The sequence below is a fragment of the Aythya fuligula genome, chromosome 7 (assembly GCF_009819795.1).
Source record: "Aythya fuligula isolate bAytFul2 chromosome 7, bAytFul2.pri, whole genome shotgun sequence".
Lineage (NCBI taxonomy): Eukaryota > Metazoa > Chordata > Aves > Anseriformes > Anatidae > Aythya > Aythya fuligula.
In genome coordinates, this window is record NC_045565.1 from 27,022,190 (window position 1) to 27,048,198 (window position 26,009).

Consider the following 26,009-nt stretch of genomic DNA (forward strand, 5'->3'; position numbering starts at 1 on the left):
CTCTTCTTTTTGACTGCGGATGTAGCATTGAAGCTTGTTGGAAGCAATCTTCACAGCTGCCTACCTGCACCCTCCTTCCCAGCCGCCCCAGGAAAACCAGGGTAGGCATATTGCTGAGCTCGGGAGAGCTGGCACGCTCTCTGGATGAATTCATCATTTCCTCAGGGAGCAGAAACAAATGATTTGCTCATCTCTGTGCTCTGATTGCCTTCTTTATCCATCTCAGCCAACGCTTCCTCTCTGAACAAGCCCTTAGTTCTAATCACACATAAAATTAATCTGATTCCGTCTCTAAGGACAGTATTTATACAATTATCTTTTCTTTCTAAAATCCCGTCGAAAATGCTCAATTCGAATGCAGTGGATGTTTAAAGTTCTCGTTAGAGGTTGGGTGGCACGTTTTAAGTAGTTGTGGAGGACTGATGCTGCCAGGTCTCACTGCCTCCAGAGACAAGCACAGCAGCGTACCTGGCAATTCCAAGCTGCCTGACTACAAGAGGGTTTTCACATTGAAGTGCCAATTGTCTCATCTTTCATTGTGTTTTTTAGGTGAAAATTGGGCTTTTCCCCACTTTGATTTTGTTCTTCAGCGTTTTTATAATTTTATGTGACTTTTTTAATACCCTGCTTGGAAAATAATCTAGGTTAATCAAATACTTGCTTTAATGATAAATTCAGGTGTTCATAAGTGGCAATGTCTTGTGAAAGAGCCAAGTTATTTTTTTCAAAGGTTCAACCTGAAGATAATTTGGCAACAGGGATTGTTTTCAGTTGTTGATTTAAGTGATGTCACTGGTGGTTAACTAACCTCACTTCAACTACTTTAATTCCTATGATAAATACATCATCAAGGCAATAACCTTTATAACCATGAACCATTTGGGTTTTACTAATTTAATTTTGCATGAATATGAACATGAATGTAGAGTGAGAGTAAAATGACTATATACAGAGAGAATTTTCTTAAACGTTGGATTCAATACCCATGTGAATATGAACTTGCCTGATCCAGTTCAGGAGTGCACTTCTTAAGAGTGCTGTTCGTAAGTACTTCAATATCTAGGTATCAAATATGGTACAAATCTTTTGGTTTTGGATGGGAATGATAGTCAAGATTTGTGCTGTTTCTAACCTATTTTGAAATGAATATGAGCTTGAATAAAACTTTTGTGAGCTAAGTTGCTAGTATTTTATAAATTGGCATGCATGAAGAATGTTATTCATTTCAGTTTAGACGTACTCGTTTTCAGTTTAGAACTTATTTATTATTCTATTAGTTTTGTTGATTAAGTGGGTTCTTATCAGAATTAAACAACTTCTTGTGTTCTCAACAATGATGGAGCACACTGATTTTTGTCGTGCAATGTATATATTCGAGCTAACTCAAATTGAGTTATCTGGCCAAGAGCTCTACACATTGGTTAGAGATGTTAAACATGTCATTAGTGATCTAAAACTTGGGTATGTATCAGCTGAATTTCTTTTTTTTTTTTTTTAAACTAAAAACAGTAAAGATATTTGAGTGAAGTATCTTAAGTGTCTCCACAAAGGTGAGTAGAGTTATAATAACCGTTTATGTACTTTGAAAATAAACACTTGAGTTGGGGCAGTCCTAGGTTAGCATTGTTTGTAGTAAAGAAACTCAGACTAGGCTTAGTTCTCTCCTGAAAAGTTTTCTTACAGCAGTGTTTCCTAAGCAGCATGTTCAACTTTTTGTAGATAAGGGTACATGTGAATTGTTTTTGTGGTGGAAATATGAAAAGGTGAGTTTGAACTTCTTAGTTCTAGGAAACTTTGTATGAAAAAAGATAGAGGGAAAAAAAAAAAAAGATGGCAAGTAAAATGATTAAATAGAGAATTTTCCCTTAAACATTGGGTTCAAGATGTAGGCCACATCTGTAATCATGTTTTTAGAAATGAGTCCATATTAAATGGACTCTCTGCCAACAGCATCTGGTTGCACTTTATGTACGTGTTTTCTTTCATAAAGAAAGCAAACCATATGACATAACCCCAGTCAGATAAAAATGATTGTTTATAATACTTTGTTTATTTATATAGCACCACAAGATGAAATATTTCTTCATCCAAAAACTTTGCAGCACACTACAGAGGTGAGCAAATAACATCTGCGTTCCCTCAGGAACGGTCTGGGGTACTGGGTGGTGTGGATAGTAAGTCCTGGGACATAAAGGGACATAAAATTAGGATCTGAGTCAATAAGGGAATGTGAGCCTGATAATTTCAGGTGCCTTTGTAGGTAGTGCCCCACATGCTCTGGCGGCAGTGCAGTGCTGGTAGTGCTCCCAAAGCATTGTGTGGATTCAGCAACAGTGAGGGTAAGCGGTGAAAAAGCCTTGAAGACACGATGTCTTTGAGGACTAGTAGCAAGCCCTTGGTGCTGCTCGCTGCTAAGAGTTAGGTTTGGAAGCAGTGGTCTGCTTTTAATAAAATAGACTGCACAGCAGTCGTTTGCATGAGTTGTTCAGACTAATTTGAACAGGTTGATCTTAACGATGCTTTTTAAAGTGGCTTTTTCACAAAAAGAGCCACCCCTGTGGGGCTTGTAAAGAGCTCCAGCCTGGACAGACCTTTTGTGTTCAGCTTAGGAAGCAGCAGAAAGACAAGAACTGGAAATTCAGAGGTATGATTTCCTGTAATAAAAGTGAGCTGTGAGCACCCCCTGAGCAGAAGGAAGCTACATGGTGGGGCTTCATCCGTCGTAGTGCTCAGCCACACGTCTCATCAGCACGTGCCGACCCATGTAGCTATGGGTGCCAGCTGTAGCTTTCTAACATGAAAGTTGGGCCACCCACAGTTGCAGAAAAAGCTGTGGACTAGGGAGTGTTTAACTGCGTGTGGATGTACTGTACTTCTACCTGGAGGTGTTTGGAAGGAGCAATTTCCATATAGAGTAGCAGATGCTTGAGAGGTGTGGTGGGGAGGGGGGGCGAATACATCTGCCATTAGGTTTATTTTGTCCTATAGTAGGCTCTGATCAATTGTGCACCAGAAAAGGAAGTTTTGACAATTTATACCTAGATAAAATGTCCTTGTGTGATTAACTGTCTTCACCTGGGATCCAGGTTGACTTTCATTTTGGATTTTCAATAGATTATTTGTTAGCAGCATAACTTTTTTTTGACTTAGTCATGAGAATGATGGTGGTCTAAAACAGATTTTCATTGCAATACTAGGACAAAACAGGAATTTAAATATTGTGGGTATTAGACCTGTTAAAATTAAGCATTCTAATTAACAGAGCTAAATACAGCTTAATTACTTAATGTAATTAACAGAATATGTATTACTTTTTTTGTTGCTAGGCTGGAAGGTTTTTAGCCAAGCACGAGCTTTTGCTGTGCATGATGACCCTGAAAAGGCTTTTGGGACTCTCTCCAGCTGGCAGCTTGGCACTGCTGAGCAGATGTGGCTGGTCTCTGGAGAGCTGCTCTGTACTGCTGGCTTTATTAATTCCTGATGTTCATATTGATCTGTGGGTCCAAACAAATGTAAATAGTCTCATATGGAAGTGGCATAATATATGAGTTCCTGTCAGTCTCTTCCTGATATGTTCAGGATACATTTTGGTAGGTCTAAGATAGGTCTTACTTGCTGTTTGTACATGTGTATGTTTTACAGGTTTTTGGCTTCATGTTCCACTCTTGGTGATTCATAGAGCATCAAAATATGCAGAAACTGTTCTCAGCACTTCTGTAGACCTCTCCAGATGATAATTCTGAGTACTGCTTTTTCACGCAAAGCAAGTGGGCGAGCTGGAGGAGCATTCAAGTTTTCTGGAAATGCCCACGATTACTAAGGAACTGCTTTGCAGTTATCTTCTCGGAAGAGAGTTCTTCCATATATTTAATGATTAAAAACTTGAGTTGGAGAGGGAGTGAATTTTCCTGTGATAAGCACAGATGGTGTTGAAAAACCAATTGAAAATTTGTTCTGATGGACTTGAATTTGATTTCTCCTAGACCCTAATTTATATCCGCAAAAGGCAGGCAGTAGTAAACTAGGATTAGTATGACAATAAACTAAAATCAAAAGTTGCAGCTTTTTGTGTTAAGCTGGGGCATATAGTCATGTTGTTTTGTGTATGGAAAGTCTTTGCTTGCCACCTTTCAGTGTATAATTGTTGAAATACTGAAGTGAAGATTTCTTATGCTTCTGAAAATTAAGACAGAAAATTTAAATGGTTTAGGAGCACGTTGGAGATGTTGATCACAGGCAATTTCAGATAGCATTCTGAAGCTTCCCAATGGAGGAAGCCAATGGTTAATGAATTTCCCTGTTCATTCACATGCTAACACAAACAAACGTACATGTTACTGCAGCTAAGGCGTTGCATTAATGCACATTACTGACCTCATCCCAAGAAATGTACAACGCAAGCCAACTTCTGATATAATTTGGGGAAAACATTTATTTAAATGGTTAGTGAAAACAGATGTTTGAGAGGTTTTTGTGGGTATGCTAAACTCTTTTAAAAAAAAGAAATCTTGTAATCCTGAACTGTAATTATAATAGCTGATTGTTTATACCTTTCCAATCCATGGTCTCTGAGGCTGTGTTCTGGTGATACTGGCTTTGATAATTTCTACAAGGGAAGCACTTGCTGATCAGAAACTGGATTCAGATTGAGACCACCCAATAGTCACTGAATAGCAGTCATGGAAGTATGTATGTTTTCATTTAGGATAAACATTTTGAACTTAATGACTTCCTGTTTCTAAGGATGAAAAAAATGTTAGTTTTTTTTTTTAAAAAAAGGGGGGGGATATTAAAACAGGAAACTTGAGTACACGACAACATTTTGCTGGTAAGCCTATAGGTTGATGCTCAACAAAGAGCTAACTCTAAGGAAGGTTCCTGAGATGTTATGCTATTACAACATGCAACTTCTAACATTCTTCTAAGTTATGACTGTTTTTGTACAAATACCTGAACTTCTTCATTTTTTAAAACAGAAATAAAATGAGACAACAGATGAGGAAGGAGTTGGGTGGCCAGGAAGACCATAGAGAATAAGAATATGGAGGGGGTTTTAAGTTGAATGTTGACTTAATGCAATATTACAGAAGATGGGTTTTCTGTTTAAACAGATAACAAGCCTCTGTTTACATTATCCCAACCCAATCTAACAAGCAGATAATGCTATAGAATAGTAAAAAGAAAAATTTAAATAAAACCTTAGGATTAGACTGGAATCATTGAAGAGAATATTCAGTAGTCACACTCAAGTTGAAATGTCAATTAATTCTATCCCAGTGTTGCTCTTTTTTTTGTAACTGAATTCGATGTACAAGTTATTAATATGGCAAGCTTTTAAAAGCAGCGTATGAAAACAACTGTATTCATTTTGTCTTTTGAGTTTAGCTGGCTTAGCAGTGGAAGTGAGTGATTTGCAAAGACTAGTAAGGGCTTGTGTAAATTCACTGAGATGTGAATAGTCAGGAAATGTTACACTCTTGTAGTGCTATTTTATTTTATACTTGAACTCAGTAAATGGTGTTGGCCTGTGATGTATATCTTGTGCAGCATTACATTGCCACTTCATGGAGTGCTCTGTTTGATCAGTGCATGTGTTCTTCGTCTTTTTAAGTAATTTCTGTTGAAGGGATCATAGTGTGCACAATAAATCCTCATAACAGAAGTTAAGGATCCCATTAGAATGGTGGCTATTGAGAGGCGAGGAGGAGGAGGCCTGCATGGTTGGATTCAATTTTGGGGCTGAGAGGAGATCTTTAAACCAAACTAGGCCTCATCCCACCTTTCTTGGGGGAGGAACATATAAAACTAAATAGCATCCTTTTTGTTTAGCAATAATGTGCATATGTATTGTTCTTACTGTACACTTGAGTACCATTTTGACTTGCAGTTTTGAAAAAGGAAATATAATTCCTTCCCAAAACAGCTTTGTTAGAAGTGTGATGGAGAAGCCTGGGTTATAAGTGAGTCAGCTTGACTAAGCTGCAAATAATGCATTGTCTCATAACTGAATAAAAACAGAAAACTTTCTTTCTGAAGGGGGAAAGAAACGTTAGCAAGACATGTTCTTGTACCCCAGTCTTGAAAATGTAACTCACATTTTCAAGAATACTAGATATATGTTAAACTGCGATGTTCATACTGACTTGGAGTTAGAGTTATGGGACTTGGACAATAATATGCGTATTGTGAAATGAAGGCTCTTCCTGAGTCAAAACGTAAGAATTTCCTTTAGCTTTTGGTGGCAAAATAAGTTAAACTAATTGAGCAATCTTCTGAAAAATCTTCTGAAGCTTTGTGCTTTGCAGACATTCATCAAAGTAGGGATTTGTCCTATGAAAGTAAGCAAATTGGGGTATTATTATTGTTCAAATCTTCTGTAAATTGACTGTACCACTTACATACAGTTCTAATGGTCCTTTTTTTTTTTTTTTTTTCCCCTTTTCTCCTTTGGAAATCTGGAATCCCTATGGTGAATGACAAACCAGGATTGCATCAGTTAGACTTTGTTATAATGGCTTTTGCAGCAGTATCTGACAGGATCTGTCTTTCGTCTCGACTTGGTGATATCAACCAGACAGAACTGTGCAGCAGCAGTATTTTAATTGAATGACCCTAGATCTGTTCCAACTATCTTTCATTTAAGAAACTCTGCATTTATTTTCCTCTATTACTATTTTATAGTGTTTCCTCACACCTTAAAACTAGGTAATTTTCAGCTTGGAATTTATTATCTTCTGTATTTCTTGTAAGTGGCAGTAGTTGTTAGAAACTAAAGCTTGGCAGTGGGGAGGAAAAAAAGCTAAGACTTCTGTATCATAGAGCAAATAGAAGTCTTGTTACTTTTATATTTGAAACAACTACTGTCATCATGTAGACACTGAAGTTCTTTATTTGTGTTTTTTATAAGATAGTTACACAACTCAAGAAATTTCAAATAATAGAAAAGAACAATCTCTCCTTAATAATGTTGACTTGGAATGTGTCCTAACCTGTGCAGTTTAGTTTTATACCATAGGCAATAGCATAAAGAATTGTTCAGTGCCAGATACAAAGAGGGCAGCTGTCGTTCATGCTGCCTTCCTGATACTGCCGATCTGGGTGCACTCATCTGATGGTACCTGCTCAGCTTTAGGCCTTTCTTTTGTACGTCTCTGTTTCTGCCTGGTTCTTGTTGTGTAAGGCATGGGTTCTTTGCTGTGGGTATTCCTTTCTTCCCCTCTCCAAAGCAGTAAGTGCCTCTCATCTCAGGGATTTTTGAGTGCAGCCTTCCTTTATAGACAATTTCACAACAGAAAACAATCACAGTTATCTTGAACATCAGTAATTTGGCAAAAAGAAAGTTGTTGCTTCTAGTGTGTGTTTTGTTGTTGTTTTTGTTGTTTTTTTTGTTAGTTTGTTTTTTTTTTTATCAAGGCAATAAATGGCTATGTTATTCTATTTGAGGAAATATTTCAGTAGAGATGAATAATCATATCTTAAAGGGTATGTTTTGTAAGGAAAGGCTTCAAAACTTAAAAGGCAAAAAAGCCAAATATATGTGTGTCTATCTGTATGTATATCTACCGCTGAGAACAGAAATATATCTTAAAGAATTGTGTTCTTGCCAAGGGAAATAACAAAGTTATTTTGCACTGTGTTTACGGCTAAAAACACCATTCTACTTTGCATTCAGAATGATGTGTGTGACAGGCCATTATCTGGATTATTCAATGTGTGTAATTAAGCATTTACTTTCTTTTTTCTTTCATAGTACATGTGCTGGGGTTTATAAATCTGAAGTAATAATGATCTGTGCATTTTAAAACATCATTTGAATAACTATTTTGGGAGGTTGGTCAAAAGGATTTATTTTGAAGCTTTTTGTGCCTAAAATACATTCCTTTATTTTTTTAAGATGGGCATTGAAATACAGTCTGCATTGGAGTTGAGTGCGGAAAATATCGTGGCCTGTGGTAACATACCCAGGATTTCAGACCATGTCTGTAAATCCCTGGACTGTTGGTCTTTGGGCAAACACTTGGCAGTAGTTCTTAATGCTGATGCCTTAAGGTATATTGATATTTTCCTTTTGAGAAGTAGTCATCTGTGTGAAAATCTCTGCCCCAGCCAACACAGCTTGTATGGCACGAGGAGAAGCTGGAGCAGGACCTGATGCCTTCTCTCTGGAGTTCAAATTAGCCTTGCTAGTGCCTTTATTGAAACTGCTTTAGAAAGATTTTATTTTGAGTTCTCTGTGCACTTTGTATTGAATGGAGAGGAGACCTGAACTTACCTGGAAATGTGAATTTGAGGTAACTTTTTAAAAAACCCTGTATATACCCTGCGGAGAAGCTGCCATGCCGTGTGTTGGGGATATTGGGTAACAGGACTTGCTGTGCCTCCGGCAGACCCGTGCATGCTGTAGCACCTGCTGCTAACCACTCGTGGTGTGGGTGCTTGGTGGAAGGAAGGAATGTTTCATTTTAAAATTTCGGAAGTGCACCGCATACCTCTGAAGTTTTTAAATTCTCCAAGGGATTCTGGTTGTGCTGGCCTGCAGCAGCACCGTGGGCCTGCCTGGCTTTCCTGCTGTGGCGAGGGGCTCCTGGTGTCCCCAGTGTGCCAAGAGCACCCAGAGCCACCACAGGTCCCTCTGGCAGGGGGTTTGGATACTCCCACCACACAGGAAGGTGGCTCAGGGCTCACAGCCTGGAAATCCCTCCTGGAGGGCAGCGCCTTTCACTTGTCCTTCCTGGAGTTCCTGGAAAGAAACATTTTCTGCCTCGCTGGTGAAAAATATTCTTTCCTTGTGAAAGAGGAACCGTGATATGTGGGTAGTCAGATGTTTCAGAAATGTGGGCAGTCGGATGTTTCAGCAGTCACACAGAACCGGTGGCACACGCGGAGGAGCTGGCTGTGTGAAGTGCTGGGCTGGAACTGCAGATTACTTCTGCAGGATGCTCAGCATTCAATTCCTCAATCAGTTTGGAGGGATTTTGCTTCGTGTGCCTTCTGCAGCTGATGCTGTTCACTGCAGAAGCAGCTCAAAAGCAAAATTCCCTCAGATTCTGTCAGATTTCTGTAGAAACTAATTTCATACCATAGCTGTGGACTGAAAATCAAGTTGCTTTGCATCCTTTCCTCTAGAAACACACAATCAAGTGGATGCACACTAAATGCAGATGTATTGGTCCTTGGTTCTTTGTGGACAATGCAGTTGATCTTCTCTTACAGATCATTTTCCAACTTAGATGCATTAAAGAACAGAGTGCACTTAAGCTGTGATTGCCATTCATTTGATAAAGTTGTGAGATGTCCTTGCTTGAAGCAAAACATTCTTTGTGTCTTGCATGAAACATTCAGCTCGTGTCTTGAGAAAAGGCAATGCAGTTGTCTGATTTATTCAAGTCCATGTCTTCACTTCTAAAAGAAAAAATTACAAATTTTAGGGAAAATTTGAACAGCTTGAAATCATACAAGAGGGGGAAAAAATGTCTTCGTTAATGGAGATATTGCTCAATTGGTAACAGATCTCCCGGGGTTTTGTTTCTGATAAATAACATAACAATGCTTCCCAAAAACAGAGATGTGTTGCATCTTCACTGAGTTTCAGCTGATTTTAATGACAAAACATGTTTATTCATACTGGTGGCCCTTTGTGGGTTTTGGAGATGAGGAGGAAAAAACTGGAAAGGGATACTGTTGAATCAGTCCAGAAATTGGAAACAGCAACTGCGAAGAAGCAGCATGTTTGGGTTTTTGTGAATGTGGCATTAAAGCCTTAGCTTCATAGACATGGAAGAGGTAAACGTTGGCAAGGGAAGTGTTTCTGCCTCTTAGTACTGCTGGCCCAAGCATTTGTGTGGCCACAGAGTTTGATGCGAAATATTAACTTTCTATTTTGCATTATTTTATGTGTGGTGGTATTTTGGTGAATTATTTCAGTAGTCATTTCTCACGTGGACGTGTTGAGTTGCATTTCTAATTCATTGTTTTCTTTATACAATGTGCATTTTCTACTCTAACGAATTTACTGTGGTATGCAGCCTCCTGCACGTTCGTAATTGAGCTCCTACTCCCTGGTATTCCAGAAGAGCCGTTGAAGAGATAAGAAAATACTTGACGTGCTCATTAAAAATCATTATTCCTCTGAAGGGTCACTTGTTTTGAATTACATTTGCGAGCTCGACCAGAAAATAAACAGCAGCAGGTAGTTCTCTTTAAGCAGTCACCCCTGGAGGTGTTTTTCTTTCAGTATGTATTTCCTAATTTCTGTTACCGTATAGTTATATGTTAACATTTTTCCCTTATCACAGCCATTAAATTAGTTCATTAAATTAAGTTTTCAAATGAATCAGATGTTTGAGTCAAGCATCACAAAGCATCAGGAACCTTCAATTCCCAATTATAAAGCTAGCTAGCTGCCTTTTATGTGCTGCTGATGGCTTTCATGAATTTTGTCAGTAACAAAGGGGCTGGTCTGGCTTTCATTGAAACTTAATGCAGATTTCTCGTGCCTGTCAAGAGGGGTAGAGGAAAGCTGCAAAATAGCTTTTAATGATAAGCTGTAGCTGGCTACCTTTGATAGAAAAAGATAGTGTGCCTTGAAAAATAGGCTTATAAAAAGTACTAAAAGGGAAGAATTTTACAGCAGCACAGATAAAAACAGAAAAAGCAGGCGGTTTTTAAGAACATGTGGCTGATGCTTAAAAACCAGTTGGGGAGACTTTTGCAAGTCTCCATCGACGTGTGGGCGTCTGAGCGCTGGGACAGGGTCACAGTGTGGTGCTTGTGGCAGAAGGCCCTTGAAGTAGGTAGGGCTCCGAAAGTAAATCTCAGTCTGTGTTGCTTTTAAAACTTGTTTCTGATCATGTTTTGGCAACAGCTGATTTCATTTGCAGAACTGTCACTTTCACTTGAGTGAATTTGGTTTTTGAATGCTTTGCTACAGCTGCCATCGTTCTGCTCTATTGTGTGTGAGGTTCAGTGCTGTTTGTAAGGGCTCTTGTGCAGAGGGATTGAAAACCGAGGGGAAAAAATACAAATTTCTTAAAAAAAAAAAAAAAAAAAAAAAAAAAAAAAAAAAAGCAGCCCTAGAAAAGGGTGTATGAAGAAGTTGTATGATCCCAGTAGAGCTCACAGAAAAGATTGTGAGAGCTTCCCAGAGGGCATAATTTTTTCTGAGAAAATAAGAACTTAGAAAATAACTGTGCAGACATGACAGGAAGATAGTAAGGGGTTTTCTTTGTTCAGGAACAAATTTAACTTCTTAGTAAAGTAAATACAGTCCAGATGGCTGGAAAGTACAAGATGCTCCCAGGGGTTAGGGTGGAGGTTGGATGAATTAAGCTTTGTAGAAGTCAGAGGTGAACAAGTGAAAGATGAAAATGCAGTTACAGACTTTTAAAAAAAAAAAAAAAAAAAAAAAAAAAAAAGTATAGTTCTTCCTGAGGTTTGGGGCTGGATTGAGCCTTTCATGATAGTGGTTAAATGAAAGTGTATGAAGAGGCAAAGTTTCTGTTTGTTTATCAGAAAGTAGGAAGAAAATGGATAAAAGCAGTTTTTCTTTTGGTTTTCTTTCAGCAGTGGAGATGGTCAGTTTTAAAGTTATCATTTGTTTAACTTCCAAATACGGTTTGTTTCAACAAATGAGTGTTTTGGTACTTTGTAGCTGAGGAAAAAGATCTAAAGAACTGTGTGCACACTGTTATTACCTTTGCAGCAGTGCTGTTGTTACAAATCCAGCTATGACTTTATCCAGAAATTATTACTGGAATAAAATAGCACCAGACACTTGAAGTTTACATTGTGAAATGTGTTCAGCTCGTCTACCACCAGGCACGCAGGCTGTGCCATGCACTCAGTCACTCTGTGGGGTGTGGGGAAAGGCTTCCCTCCAGTCTGTGGCTGCAGGGCTTCCTTTTCCTTTCCTCTTTTCTCTTTCTGGTTTTGGGTGTGGTAGGAGACAAGTTCGGACAGTCTCAGAGTGAGATGTGCAATCACAGTAACCTTGCTGGAACCGCTCAGTAGTAATGCTGCTGAGGTACAATGGGGGTAAACACTTTCACATCAGAGCTGGAGGAGAAATCTGCGTGCTGGAGCAGGTGTAGGGTTGCTGTAGATTTGATGACTTAAAAATAAGAACATGATATGAAAGGAAAAGATGGGATTAGAAAGGAATCAATGGCTACGTAGGTGGTCCAAGCATCGAGTTAGCAGGCATCGCATCATTTCCTAGTAAAGACATCCTGAATGGGTGTTTTCTGCAGTAAAACATCAAAGACAGTTTGCAAAAATCATGCTCTGAAATGACATCTAACGTGAGAATGTGTTGGATCTTATTGATACTTTAAAAAAAAATAAAAAAATAAAGTATGAAAAGATTCCCTACAGACTTTGCATTGCTTTTTATCCTTGGGCAGACCATTATTGCTGTACCAGTACTGTAACGGCAAATGTTTAAGTGTGTTTTTTTCTGTGCAAGTCTAATGAGAACAGCGTGTCAAATGCACATACCAGGGTCCTGGTCTTATTATCACATGTCAGACACAGGGGCAGAAGTCTGGCTCCCTGAAATGTCCATGCCTTCCTTGAGGTGAGGATGCTGCAGAGGACGTGTTGGGCTGAGAATAAAAAAGGACTAAATAAGTGCAGGGCTGGTTCCTAGGAGCAAACTAGTATATTTGTGATTCCCAGGCATAGGAGGTTAGTCTAAGGAATGCTGATAGGCAGTTCTCGTGACAAGAGCACACATGGCAATAGCAGAAGAGGACCAATGATAAAGTTGTTGTAAGTGCATTGAAAACTGAATGCAGGAGTTGGAGCAAAGAACGAAAGGACGGACCTGCGAAGGGTGGAGGGTGGGATTTCCTCACGCTTCTAGCACTCTTGACATTTTTGAGCAACTGTGCACTGCTGAGAGTAGGGTCCTGGAAACCACTAGGTAGGAGTGGTTGGGGTGGATAGCTTCTGGTGAGAAGCCAAGAACAATTTTTAAAGTGTGCAGTGCAGCATATTAGTAGATGAAATCTGGTGGTCATAATGAGACTGTAGCAAAAGCTAATGAGTTGGAGTTGACACTGAAAGACTGGTGGAAATTCAGTCCATTCAGTCTCAGGGACAAGAAGAAAGCAGGAAACCTGGAATAGCAAAAGGTAGGAGAGGAATCATGTTGGGCTTTCACATTTGTATCTTCTTTTCTTTTTAAGAATTTAAGATATATTTTTTTTTCCAATAGAGATTTAAAGTCTAAAGAGTCATAATATCAGAATATATGTGGTACAGGACAAAGAAAGCTGTGAAAATAAGATCAGGATGCAAGGTGGGTAGGCAGGGGCTTTAAATAGCAGTTGGAAAATGCTAGATGGCTTTTTGGTGATGATTACCCAAACCTTGGGGACAACTGAAAAATTTTGTGTGTATTGTGTGTAGCTTTTTCTTTTTTTGTAATTAAGGATGAGGGAGCATAGTCCACCTCCCCTTGACAGACCTTGAAGCCAACAGTGAGCACTTGTATTTTGTCTGTTTTGAAATACTAGTCACTGAAAGAGATGCACTATATTCACAAGTGTGAATGAATAGAGCTTGACTAATCCTGCTTTCAGTCAGGATTTCACCTTGTTTCAAGGGGGCGAGGCAGGGCAGAGGTATGCAATGCTCAAATGATTTTCCCAAGGCCAGGCAGGACGCCTGTTACAGAGCTGTGCCTGTCATCCAGACCCTTAAGTCCATTCAGGTGATTTCTGAAACTGCCACTTTTCACTACTTGGACTGCATTTATATCAACTAAGTTTAAGTAATAATGCAGTGCTTAAAATACCCTACCTGAAAAGATCTTTGCAAACTTGCTTGAACATGGTTAGTAATTAAAATAGATTCTAGGCTGCAGCTGTATTCTTTATAACACTGAATTGCTGAGCACTGAGCCTTTTATAGTGGGATCCGAGGTAAATGGAGTAACAAACAAACAGTAAGGGAAATCTGAATTAGCATTTTCATATTTACATGTATTTAGCTGAGCCAGAATTCATAATTTAAGCCTTTTAAAAATTCTTAAATAGCTTTGTCACGTTTGTCTAAAATCAAGTTCTACTTTCTCATGCTAAAGCTTGCACTGACAGTAGTGAAAGCTCAGCCTGAGTAGCAGTGTTACATGGACTCTGCTCTGTAGTTTCTTGCTGTTCTGGTCATGCATCTTGGTGCAGCAACTGTAGGAAAAAATAAAAATGAACTGTGTGTTTTTAATCAGAACCAGCAAATCATTTCTGGCATAGCTTGATACTACTCTGCTCTAATTGTGGAAATATGCGGTATATTCTAAATACTGCCTTGCCTTACAATCTGCATAGTTTGGGTAGTCAAAGCACAGGGTAGTTCTCTGTATAGCATCATCAGTAAGATTAAATTGAAAAGCTTTTAGTGTTCATTTTCCTCTGTGTTACTGAGAGTAATAAAACTAAAAAAATAGCTTTCGAGTAGTCTTCTAAATCTCAGTACAGACTTCAACATATCAGCTGATGTTTTATTTTGCTATCTAATTAAGGTAATGACTAGAGAAACATTTTTTGCTGTACTATTTGTCATTAAGCCAAGTTGCTTTTTTTTTTATACTTTACGTTTAGATCTTCAGCATCAACTAAAAAGGAAGGGAGTACTCATGTGTTTGTAACTTCAGAGAAGGTGAGCTATCTAAGACCAGAGGCCCTTTTTGGTAGATTGAGGGTAGTAGTCACTTAGTGCTCCAGGCAGCTCTGAACTAAAACTGATGAGTCATAGAAATGTTGAACATTGAGTGTCTTTGATGTTCTCCTTGATGTTCATCCCCCCACAGAATATCTACATTGTGGGTTCTGTGAGCAATGAAGGGCCTGGTGGAGGCTGAAGGAGCAGCATGCTGACAATGGACGGGGTTTTCTAAAATCCCCAGGGACTCTGTAATCCTTATTTCATCTATTAACACTCACAATAGAGGTCTGGGTTTTGTGTTTTAGGCCTTCTCTGAAGGGTAAAGCTGATACTATAACTGAAAAGAAGAGGGAGCATTCCCTTCCCCAGCTGTGAGCTGGGACTGTCGTAACTCCTTAAAGAAGGCCATGCTTGGTGTTTCGTGTGGAGATGTCTTCCCTGGCCCTGTGGGCCTCCTTGGATGACAGAGCCATATCCCTTCCTCCTTTCTGAGAAGCATTGAGCATTTTTTTCCATGATCTGTTTAATTCAAAAATGGGGCATTCCAAAATTTCCAATCTTGTCATTCTAAGAGTGGATTTCTTGAGTACTGGTGTAATAATCCTCCTACACAAGCAAATTCTTCTAACATCTCTGTCTGAAGTTGAGGCATTTGTCTGTCTTCATACCATCCAAACTTCTTGAGTTGACTTGTCTGGCGCACTAAAAACATCAAGCTTTCTGTCTTTCATGAGTTTTGTTTGCTTTGTTTTTTTCCTTCTGAAAATAATTTGGGCTCTTTGTAGCACATTTTGTTTTTGTTCTGTTTTTATGACTTTTTCCACTTGCTTTCCTTCAGCTGCAGTGGAGAGAAATTAAATTCAGTTGTAGCCCTGATTAAAATCTTCACTTAATTGAGTTGCAAATTTGTGATGACAGATATTTGTCAGGGTGGTGATGATCAGTACCTCTTTGCATTCCTGGTACCTTTCTGAATTCTGATGATACTCTCTGGTTTTATCACTGCTTATGTTCATTTCTCCTCTTTTTCTCTCTTCTCTACATGAAGCTCAGCACAGGGTGTTAATTGCTTTTTCCATGATAGAGTAACTTGTTAATTAGCTGTCAAGAAAATCTAGTCCTTTTGTGAGGCCTGTCTTGCATTTCCCTTGGAGTGTCTCTGATGCTTGCTATCATCACACAGGGTCTGAAGGCCAGTAGATCTCTAGTACTGGAAGTGCCATTGCACATTCCCATATGCTTTTTTTTTGGCTTCCTTCAGGGATGATTTGTAGTGGTGATAAGCTTTATTGAAACAACTGTGAACTGAGAAGTTGTAGCGGAAATCTATTCATTAGGCTAACGTAGGAGATACTGTATAGGGTGCGAGGGGTATACTACCATTAGTGCTTTTTTCATCCACTGTTCAAGTAACCACCCAGGTTTTCATAGCAAAGCTCCTCACTGGCATTCCCCATCTTGCTGTCAGGGAATGCTGCAGGACTGAGTCTTTTTACTGATAATAGAGTTGAGGTTTGGGGTTTCTGGTTGAGAGAGGTATATTTTGGTGAAATCCAACAAAGGAGTAGAAATTGCAATTAAAAAAAATAATAATCATTAGGCAATGATGCTCAATAATACAACCGAAGTTCTCTCTCTAACCTTCTGGAAGTATATTTGTGTATACCTCTCAGTTGCTGAGCTTTAAGTAGAGAAGTCTCATGGCCCTGATAGTGATTGTACACCACTTCTGTATCCTATTATGTCATCTATTTTGTATGCTGAGAGCTGAGAGTGGAAAAGATGGAAACATGGTTAGATTGTCAGTTGTTTCCTATGAAGAAATCTCTGTTTGGTGGAACTGTTTGCATTCCTGTGGTCAGTGGTATAAGGAAATACCATGTTATGAAAAATTCCCAATTGTTTCCTTAAGGGCTCTTTTAGAGTTGCACAATCTTTTGATGGTTTTGTTTGTTATTTAAAAAAAAAGGGGGGGGGGGGAAGTTGCCAGCTCTTCAGTTCAGAACTCAAAATTCTCTTAAATATTTACTAGGGCTTTGCTTTCTACACTCAAGGTTTGGATTCAAACCAGAAGTGTATTTTCTTAATATGCGCTGATCAACCATTATAATGTGAGTAGTTGAAGATTATATTTTCATTCCAGAGGATGTTTCTTTGGGATATCCCATCAGTTCCTTTACTATCCATCATTGTGATTACTCATACTTTCTGGATGCAGCTCTAAAACATTACTTCTTTCTCTGAGTGAGCAGGGGAAAGCTCTCAAATAACCAAGTGGCTTTCACTTTAATTCTCGAGAAGAGAAATGGCATCTTTGACACACAAATCCATTTGTCTTGCAGGCTGAAGGCTTCTAACATTTAATGTGTACTTGTGTTTTCAATATCCTGTTAGGATTTGTGTAATATGTCTAATTTTTGACATATGCATTCATTCAGATGTATTCCAAATTTCTGAAGCTGCTCATGTTCAATATTTGTCTTACCGCTGTCATATCTCAAGTTAAAATCAATCTCTCTTCCTAGCCCATTCATCCAAGAATGTCTTCATTTTCCCTGAATTGAGAGCTGGCTTTGAGATGATGTTTACTGTATGACTCTTAGTCCTTTTGCAGATATTTTTCCCCCTGTCCTTGATATGATCTACATCCTTCGGTATTAGATGTGCAATTTCATTTTGGCTGTAGAGGCATTTAATTAATCTTTACTCTAGTGAAGAAAGCTTCATGCATGTCTTAAGCGGTGCTAAGCTCAGCGAAGCCAACTGCTGGTCAGTGCCTACACCAGAGGGTTTCTCAACCATGCCGCGGGAGTGGTAGGGTGGGATGAGAAGACCCTGATCGATTAAGCAGAGTGAATTAGGACATGACACCAATGTTGTGGTACTGTTACAGTTGTTGAGGGTTTTCTTTGTTTGATTATGGGAATTTTAAACTGGGGAGAGGGGAAGAGATTATGAAAATGCGTGCAGTGCTACTGAGGAGCAGGGATGTGAAGGGGAAGAAATGGCTGGTAGCAAAGAGCTGGTGACAAGCAGCAGGAAAAGCGTCTGCTCAGGGGCTTGTGCCATTTCTAGCGTAATGGCTCTAGCGGTCTTCCTTCCTGCTGCCTTCTGCTGACCATTGTGGGGTCTCTGGCCTCCAAGGTAGGGGCACAGCCTGGCCACTGCTTGCCAGGGCTTGCACTGGCCCCATGGTGGGTACTGTGGACTCCAGGGGACTAAAACATGCTGACCACCACCATAAGGGCCACTGGGCCCTGGGCTGACGGAGCCGAGGAGGGCACTGAGGTCTAACAGAGCAGCTGCCAGCCTGCAACACAACATCTCCTCTTGCCGGTGACAGCTACGCTTAAAATAACTGATCAGGAGCTCACATAGAAATAGCATTCCCTTATCTCCAGCAGCGTGAAGTAGATGAAAAATAAACCGTACTCATGCCAAGAATAAATGGCCACGTTCAAGTGTCTAAATTCCTGCTGCTGTGGAGTGCTCTGGCTGTAACGTGGTGCTTTTTGGTGCCAGCCCGTGTCCCCTGCCCTCCCCAGCCGCTGCCATGGGTCCCTGGGTGCGCTCGGTGAGGAGCAAACATGCCCCAGGCCTGCCCCCAGCTCATGCTCCTGCTGTCCTTGAAGGCAGGGGAATTCCAGTGGTGGCTGCTTACCTGGGGTAATGCTGAGTGCCAGCACGTCCTTTGCTCCTGAGTGCAAACTGGCTGAAAACAACGCCAGAGTTTCTTTTTGCAACGTTTATTTTTCTAGTGAGTGGGGAACTAGCTTTCTCTAACACAGTAATGTAGGGAAAGTAGACTGTGAATATCTTGTGACAGCAGTGCCTTACATTAGTTTTGTATCGTTCTACTTACTTTTTGTGCACTTCTTCTTTGAAGTCAGTTCTGTGAAGTTGAAACCACAACAGCACTGGATAATCCACACACTTCAGTAAAGGAGAAAGGGCTAGACCGAAGTGTTGAAACTGTTGAAGTACTTGTATGTACTCAGAAGACCAAACCTGTAATGCTTGAGGATACAGTGTTCAACTCCTGCAGGAGTAACAAGGCGAAGCTGGTGATGGTTAAATTTGTTTCAATTTAGATAAATACAAATGGTTAGCTGGTTAGAAAGAAGCACCATCTGTGCCTGACGGTAGAGCTCAATGTCACAAGGCATAAAAAGTCTAATATACGATGAGTCGATCTTTTTAATTAAAATTAATAAAAGCACGTGTTCTGTATGCGTGTATGAAATCAAGGAGCCTGGCCTCCATCCACCAGGAAATAATTGTTTTTCCTCAGAGGAGTGGTTAAGGGAAAAGGGAAGGTGATGGAAATAGATTTTGTTGGGTTTGACTGGAGACAGTTTATGCTCAAAGACTGAGAAGACAAAAGATGATAGAAGCAAACAATCGCTATTTTATTTACTCGTTTTACTTTCATGTTAAAAGATGAAGGCGAGAGGGAAACCCATAGCTGCTCGGTGGTAGGAAGGGGTCAGGGAGAGGCGGTGGTTGCCGTGTGAACTTTGCATGCCAGCAGCTATGAAGCTGCCTGCCTTCAAAGAGGGGAATTGTGTTCGTGATTGTGCTTCTCTTTCTCCTGCTTCCCACCCTGGTCAGGGTCTGCCCGCCCAGCAGCTCAGCAGGCATTTGGCTGCTCTGAAGTTCAGCTGCTGGCTTGGGGAGGAATTACAGAATATGGGGGTTATTTTACAAAATTCAGCAGGTAGCTGGGTTTGGTTTCTGTTTGCAGCCCGCTGTGCATGAGGCACATGGCTGGGTTCCCCACCCAGGCACTCTTAAATGAGACTTCCCTGTGCTGAGATTTATTATTTTAATGAAGAATGCATTGTATGGTATCAAAGTAAAACATAATTAAATTAAATATTCTGAAAAAGAGTTCAAGAAACCTAATGTTGTGTTAATGATTTCTAAAGTTTTAAGTGTACAGCATATTCCAGTAATACTGAAAAGCCTACCACAAGTCATTAATCTTTTTTTCTACTTTACAGGTCAACTGCATTAATAGAGCAAGGAGAGCTGTGGAAAAAAATCAAGGTACCCAAAACATTTTATTACGTGAATTCTTGGCTGTGTTCTTGCTGGTCATTTAGTGTAATGATTTTAATTGGGGGGTGGGGGATAACTGAATTAGCAAGCTGCCACTTTAAAGTGGCTTTATTGAAGCAATTGTGGTTTTTATCTGTGCTTTTTAATCTCACTACGGTTGTGTAAAATACTTTTGTGGGGAGAAGCTGTGCATTAGCTTTGGGATGAGTGCTGGAGCCTGCACAGCACTGCCTAACACTTGCTTTAAGGGCACACAGAGCTTCCTATGTGCATGGGCAGCAAGATGGCCTCCAGCTGGGTGCTGCCCACTGGTCCAACCATCCCAGCTGAGCAAAGGCAATGCTTGCAGCTTGGCCCTTCGTCACGGTAATTAACAAAATTCAGCACTTTATTTAACTGTTACTTGTATGATTCCTAAAGCTGCAAAAGGAGGAGTATGAAGTCTGCAAAAGCTGAGCAGTAGCTGATATTTTACAAGTTAGGAACTCTTCAGTTTTTATACCTTTTCCAGACACTTCTATTTTGACTTACAAGTGTTACTGTGCTATGGCTAGGATATACAATATTGTGTTCCTCACTTTCATAATAATAGGCAGCAAACATTCTCACAATGCTTTATGGATTTCCTTTCTTTTTTTTTTTTTTTTTTTAGTTGGAGAAAGTTTATCTCCTTTATTTGTCATGATTTTGGAAAGAGAGGGGAGTGGATAAGCAGATAGAGCCATAGCAGATGTTATTGAATTTCTTCTTCCCAAATAAATTCATGTGCATAAAGAAGAAACTGGAGATGAAAGAGTACAACAAAGTTATTTCTGTCCATTGATTATACGTTTAGTTGGAACATAATTTCTTCGACAGAAGCACAGGAACACCTTGCAAATGCAGGGCTGAGGCAGAAGCAAGGAAGAAGTCAAAATGTAAAGCAGACATTTTTTAAGTAAGAGCTTACTGCATCCTTCCATGCTCTTCAAACTGAATAGTGCTGAGATACAAAGCTGTCTTCTTCCCATAAGAATACGTGAAATTGCTACTTAGGAATGCTGTTGTAGTGAGCTCTGCAGCTTTCTGCCCTGTGCAGGAGTTTATGCTAGGTGAATGTATTTATAGCTGTGTAGGTTGTTCATGCGCCACATACAAAAGTCTGATACAGGCAAGAGTACGGTTCATACAGAAGTAATCTCTCAAATTTCTACTTCCAATAGAGTTTTTAGAGAATGATTACATCAAGCATTTGTTTTGGCTTTGTGATTGGGGAAAAAATAACGTGTGTTTTCCTTTTGAGTGGTGTCCGCAGAGGGTGGGAAGCTGAGAGAAGGGCAGAGCAGCCTACAGTGCTGGTAAAAATGAAAGGTGTCCAGTTCTTGGCCTGCCAGTGGGTGATTACACTTACATGGCAGGCGGTGCAAAATTGCTCTGCTTAGTTGCTGGCACAGAACTGGCAACACAGAGAAATCCTGTCCCAGAGCAGTGAAGCCGTGGCATCATCAGCGTATTCATTGGAGGTACCTTTTATTTCAAGAAATGCTGAGGGACTAAGGAGTCCCTTCTTTGCTCTCTTCCACCTTTTTAAGCAAGGCCTTCTATGGTACCTGGGGTGTTCAAAGCTCCAGCAGTTCCCAGGGGCTCGGCAGGCTGTCTGTCTGTGCCGTAGGCGCTGTGCTCCCCAGCGCAGGCGCCCCCAGGCTCTGGGTAAGACAGGAGCTGGCAGAAAGCACGGGAAGGAATTTGTGTGCAACTGGAAAAGAGATACAGGCGAGCCTCAGACGTTTTTATCTGGCGTCTCCATGCTGAAGGAGAGGTTTCTATCTCCTTGCCCAATTTAGACAAGAGATTTTATTCCAGACGTCTTCTTGCCCCTGACTGTGCAAAACCTGTCAGATCCTTTTCCTGACACTTTCTCCCTCGTCAGTCCCTCTAAAAGACTTCAAAAGAGATTTTCCCTATTGCAAAAGGAACCAGACATGGTCTTTCTTTACTAGCCCTGCATTCGAAGCATTGATAAGTAACATGTGGCTGGCTCCAGGCTGCAGACTTTCCCAGCAGTTTAAGGAAACACTGCTAATCACTCGGTTTTAAAGGAAACTATAGGATCCTTCTCCCTTCTCTGCTGCTGCTCATTTGGGTAACATATCCCAGGAGCTATTATTCCCTTCTGTCTGAAGCTGTCAGGATTCACCACTGTCTTTCTGATTGCTGAAAAATAACAAATATTTCTCATTTTTCCATGTGGGACGAGATTCTTTATTGATAACCCATGTCACAGCTTTGATTTTTTTTTTTTTTTCCATAATGCCTTTTGGATCATTGCTGTTTGGAGCACTTATTTCAGGAGTGCCCTAGCAGAAAGAAAAATATTATTTTTAAAACTAGAGACTGAGCAAGAGGAGCTTGGAATCCAAATGCACTGTCTTCAGTAATTGTTTAAACCTGTCGTGCTGTTTTGCAAAGGTCTGAACCAAGCGGTCCTTTCCTTAAAATGGAGCTGGGGCTGCTGCTTCAAAGAAAGGGGATGCCTGAGGACAGCCTCTGATCCTTTTAATAAGAGCAGGGCTCACTTGAAAGGCAAGGCGGCAGGTGCAGGAAGAATGTAACCTGGGGGGCTTATGGGTTTGCTCAATAACTCCAGGCTGGTGCACCGCCTTGTAGCAGTAGGAGAACACAGCTTCTTATTTCCTGCTTTGTTTGGGGATCGAGCTAAAAGCAAACAGTACAAAAATATAGTCAGATGGAAGATGAATGTAAATCTGTGTTCAAATTTCTTGCCTAAATTGCTTTTTTTGTTTGAAAAGAAAAGAAAAGAAAGTCATCCTGGCCCTGAAGTGCAGAGAGGCCAGCAGCAATCCCCAGAAGCATTTAACCTGGTCAGATAAAACTGGGAGTTGATCCTTAACTTTTGGGCTGCCTGCTCACCTCTGCATGCATGGTCCTTGTGAGGAAGGGCAGATGCTTGTGAATCTGTGGGGGTTTTATGCTTTTTCAGTCTGTCTCATAAGAAGCGTGTTTCTAGGCTCTAAGTGGCATTGCTAGTTTTGCTAGAAATTAAAGCTCTAAAATCACCTTACACCCAGCACTGAGGAAGAAGTCAATGCAGGGCAGGCTAGGACAACTACCGAAACATTTCTGTTTATTACCGAAGTTGGAGCTGACCAAACTTTTTGTCTCTAACCTCCCTAAGTATCAGTCTATTGTGTCTCAGTTTCACTCATGGTCCAGGCCCTGTCTGCAGGGTGACTGTGACGGTGCAGGTGAAGGTTGTGCCTCTAACCCGGCTGCTACGGGCTTTGTGCTGTTGAGCCCTGGGCCTTCAGAGCCCACACAGGGACTAGATGTTGCTCGTGGGGTTATTTTAAGCATGTACTTGAGTGCTTTTTTTCACCCAACACAACTTCTGACTCGTACATCTTTTGACTCATCTGTCTCTTACATTGCAAAGCATGATCTCCATTTTCCTACCAGCCCTCACCCTCCCAGGCCAGCAGTTGTGACGACCATTGACTCAAAATCCATTTAACCTCACCCCTTCCCAGGCTGGAGCAATGGAAACTGCTTAATAAGTGCTTACTGCTGGATACGTGCCATTTCAGGCCAATGTGAAAAGCTTGATCACCTCCTTCCATCAGTTCCCAGCTGTACCGTAGGATCTCAGAGGCCTGGGGTCCTCCTGCTCAGTGTGACTTTCTTGTCCCCACTGAGTGCTGAGCCCAGGGTGAGCCTCCTTGGTTTGGGCACTTTTGTCATCTGGGCCACTTCCCAGGTAGGGCTCTTCAAACAGCAGCGGCTTGATAGTCATATCTGCGTGAATAATGAAGCAGGATATGGGTACAAGTGCAGCTCTGCCTTAAATGACCCTTCCCAATAAATATTTGCGAAAATAAGTTACTTGGTCAGTCCATTAACAGAAACAAAACTAAACATGCAGTTGGGCTTGCGCACATAAAATAATGTTGTAATCGGAATGTCTCATTCTCTGCCATGAATCAATTTGAAGATATTTTATTTTTTTTTTAGCATGAGAGGTTTCAGAGCAGGAAAGTCTTTTGGGTTAACCTTCTCACTAAATATTTGTAGTTGCTGACAGTAATATTTGTTCATACTGTGTCTGCAGTCTGCATTTTTTTCCACTTAGAATGGAAAAAGAGATCTGTATGGGGCGTGAAGACAACTGTATTTTCTGTACTTCTCTGGAACTGGAGCTCCTCACTTGTTGGACTGCTTTCCCGTTCAGCTGAAGAAACGTTTTGGAGCTCGGTCCCTGTTGCTTGGCTGGTGGCAGCCACGTGCTGTGCTGGACGTGATGCTGGTGCTGTACCTCCTCCACCTCTCCAGCCCTCCCCGCTGGTGGCAGCGCTCACGCTGAACTCAGCTGTTCCCTCTGACCGCTTGCATCAAAGCGCTGGAGCTCTGCCCAGATACTCGTAAACAAATGAAACGCGGTGTGGGATATATATTGTGCAAGCTAAAGTAATCAAAGAGAATATAAAAAAGACAAAGGGAGATCCTGTTCGACCGTTCTGCAGTTGTTGCCTTTCTCATGAAAAAGCACTTCTTTTGTATGTAGTTCCTGTTGCTTTATTACACGTATGAAAAGATTGTGTGATTTAGGTCTTTGAGAAACATCAGCTTCAACAGGAATTGCCATTTAAAAAGTAGGAGCTGGTTCTTTCTTCAGCACCAAGCTGAAGATTTTCTGTCTTAAGAGATCCAATGTCAAAGTTGTTCTGGCAAGACTTGGCTAAACTTAACCCCCCTCTCACTGCAGTGGAAAGCTGTAAGAGAAAAGCTTTAACAGTGGAGGCTGAGGAAGCTTTTAAAGTACAAGAGGAGAAAGCATCAACCCAGGGTACTTCTAGAATTGCTGCTGTGTCCGCAATCCATGGTTGCAAGGAAGACAACCAAATTCATGCAGCCTTCTAAAGTCTTAGTAGCTGATCTAGGCTTTGTGCAGGATTTCTTTAGATAGTATTCCTGTTGTGGACTTAGGAAAAAGACAATATGTCTTTCAAAGGCATTATTTTCAGTAAGTTAAAATCCTGAACCATGGGCACTGCGCTTTTTTTCCACAAGTACCTGGAAGGTGTTGAAGAGCTCTGGATGGCTCACCACTCTTTTCCCCTTCCCTTTCCTATGCCCCTATCTTGGAAGCAGTTTTCTGGCAGCTGATAAGTTTCTATATCTCATTCCCTGTCAAATTCCTTGGGCTGTGCAATAAAGCAGTTTCATGCTAGGCGGGAAGAGGAAGAGGACAGCATGAATGGAAAGTATCCGATTGCACTGGGATCGGGGGAGCCTGGCTGTCGTTTCCAGAGGGAATTGCAGGGAGGGAATGCAGCCGAGCAGTGGGAGGGAAGCAGTGGAGCTCTGGATTGCACCAAGCAACAACAACAAAACAAAAAACCAAACCAAAACAAAAAAACTATTTTGAACAAACTTGTTGGTTTTCTGCTTTTTCAGTTGATGAGAGCAGGCTGTTAAAAGTTAGTAGCACAGACTGTGTTATCTTATCCTGTTAATGATGAATTAATGAAGACCAGCTCTGGAAAAATGAGGTGATATAATTACTAGCTTGTGACATGCTGATCAGATTTTCAGCTGTTTCTATGTGATGCTGGAATTGAAGCTGAAAATTTTCATTCAGCATTGCAGATTGGCATACGTTAAATCAATAGGCTTATAACTGAAAAAAGACAGATCTAGATACTGTTTCCAAAAGGTAAAATCATTCCATTTTGCTAGCATTATAACTATTAATGAAATTTAAATGTCACCCTATCTCAGCCACACCACGCTTATTTTTTAAAATGCTCCTTAGTCCAGGAGCAAGCCTGTACTTGATGGCTTAAAAATACCGTATCTTTTTATGAGCATAAAAAAATGTTGCTAGATATGTATCAGCTCATCATTGTGACTTACAGTGGAGATTGTTGGGTTGTTTTTTAGCAACCCAGTCTGGTTTGGCTTTATTCATAAGCTGAGTGGAATGAATGAAGAATGAGTGTTTAAAAGTTGAACTTTTTCCAAAATAATTATAAGCCTTAAAACTTCCATCCACTCGATACTGATTTAATAATTTCAACAACAGCCTGTCTTTTTAGGATTATTCTTTTCCCTTTGTGCATTGCACTGTATATAGTACCGCTGACCTTCTTAGCAAATGTTGATATTTAGAAAGTCAGTTTAATAAACACTCTGCTTTTTGTTGCGCCTCAGCTGAAGCTGGATTTACTTCCCAACAGTTCAGTTGTAACAACAGGAGGGCTCTGTCATTCTGCGAACGAGCAGTCACT

At 40.5% G+C, this 26,009-nt stretch overlaps 1 protein-coding gene across 5 annotated transcripts in view; it reads left to right on the forward strand.

Moving 5' to 3' along the window:
• The window catches only part of ADD3 (adducin 3), a 98,058-nt gene that overhangs the window by 15,045 nt on the left and 57,004 nt on the right, over positions 1-26,009 (forward strand). For 3 of the 5 annotated variants that reach the window (XM_032190763.1, XM_032190769.1, XM_032190764.1), the window contains exon 2: positions 19,668-19,713. The gene's annotated coding sequence lies outside the window, so the exon portion shown is untranslated. Of the gene's footprint in view, positions 1-13,006; positions 13,134-19,363; positions 19,382-19,667; positions 19,714-26,009 lie in introns of those variants that run through there. The other 2 variants (XM_032190765.1, XM_032190766.1) reach the window with 2 other exon arrangements.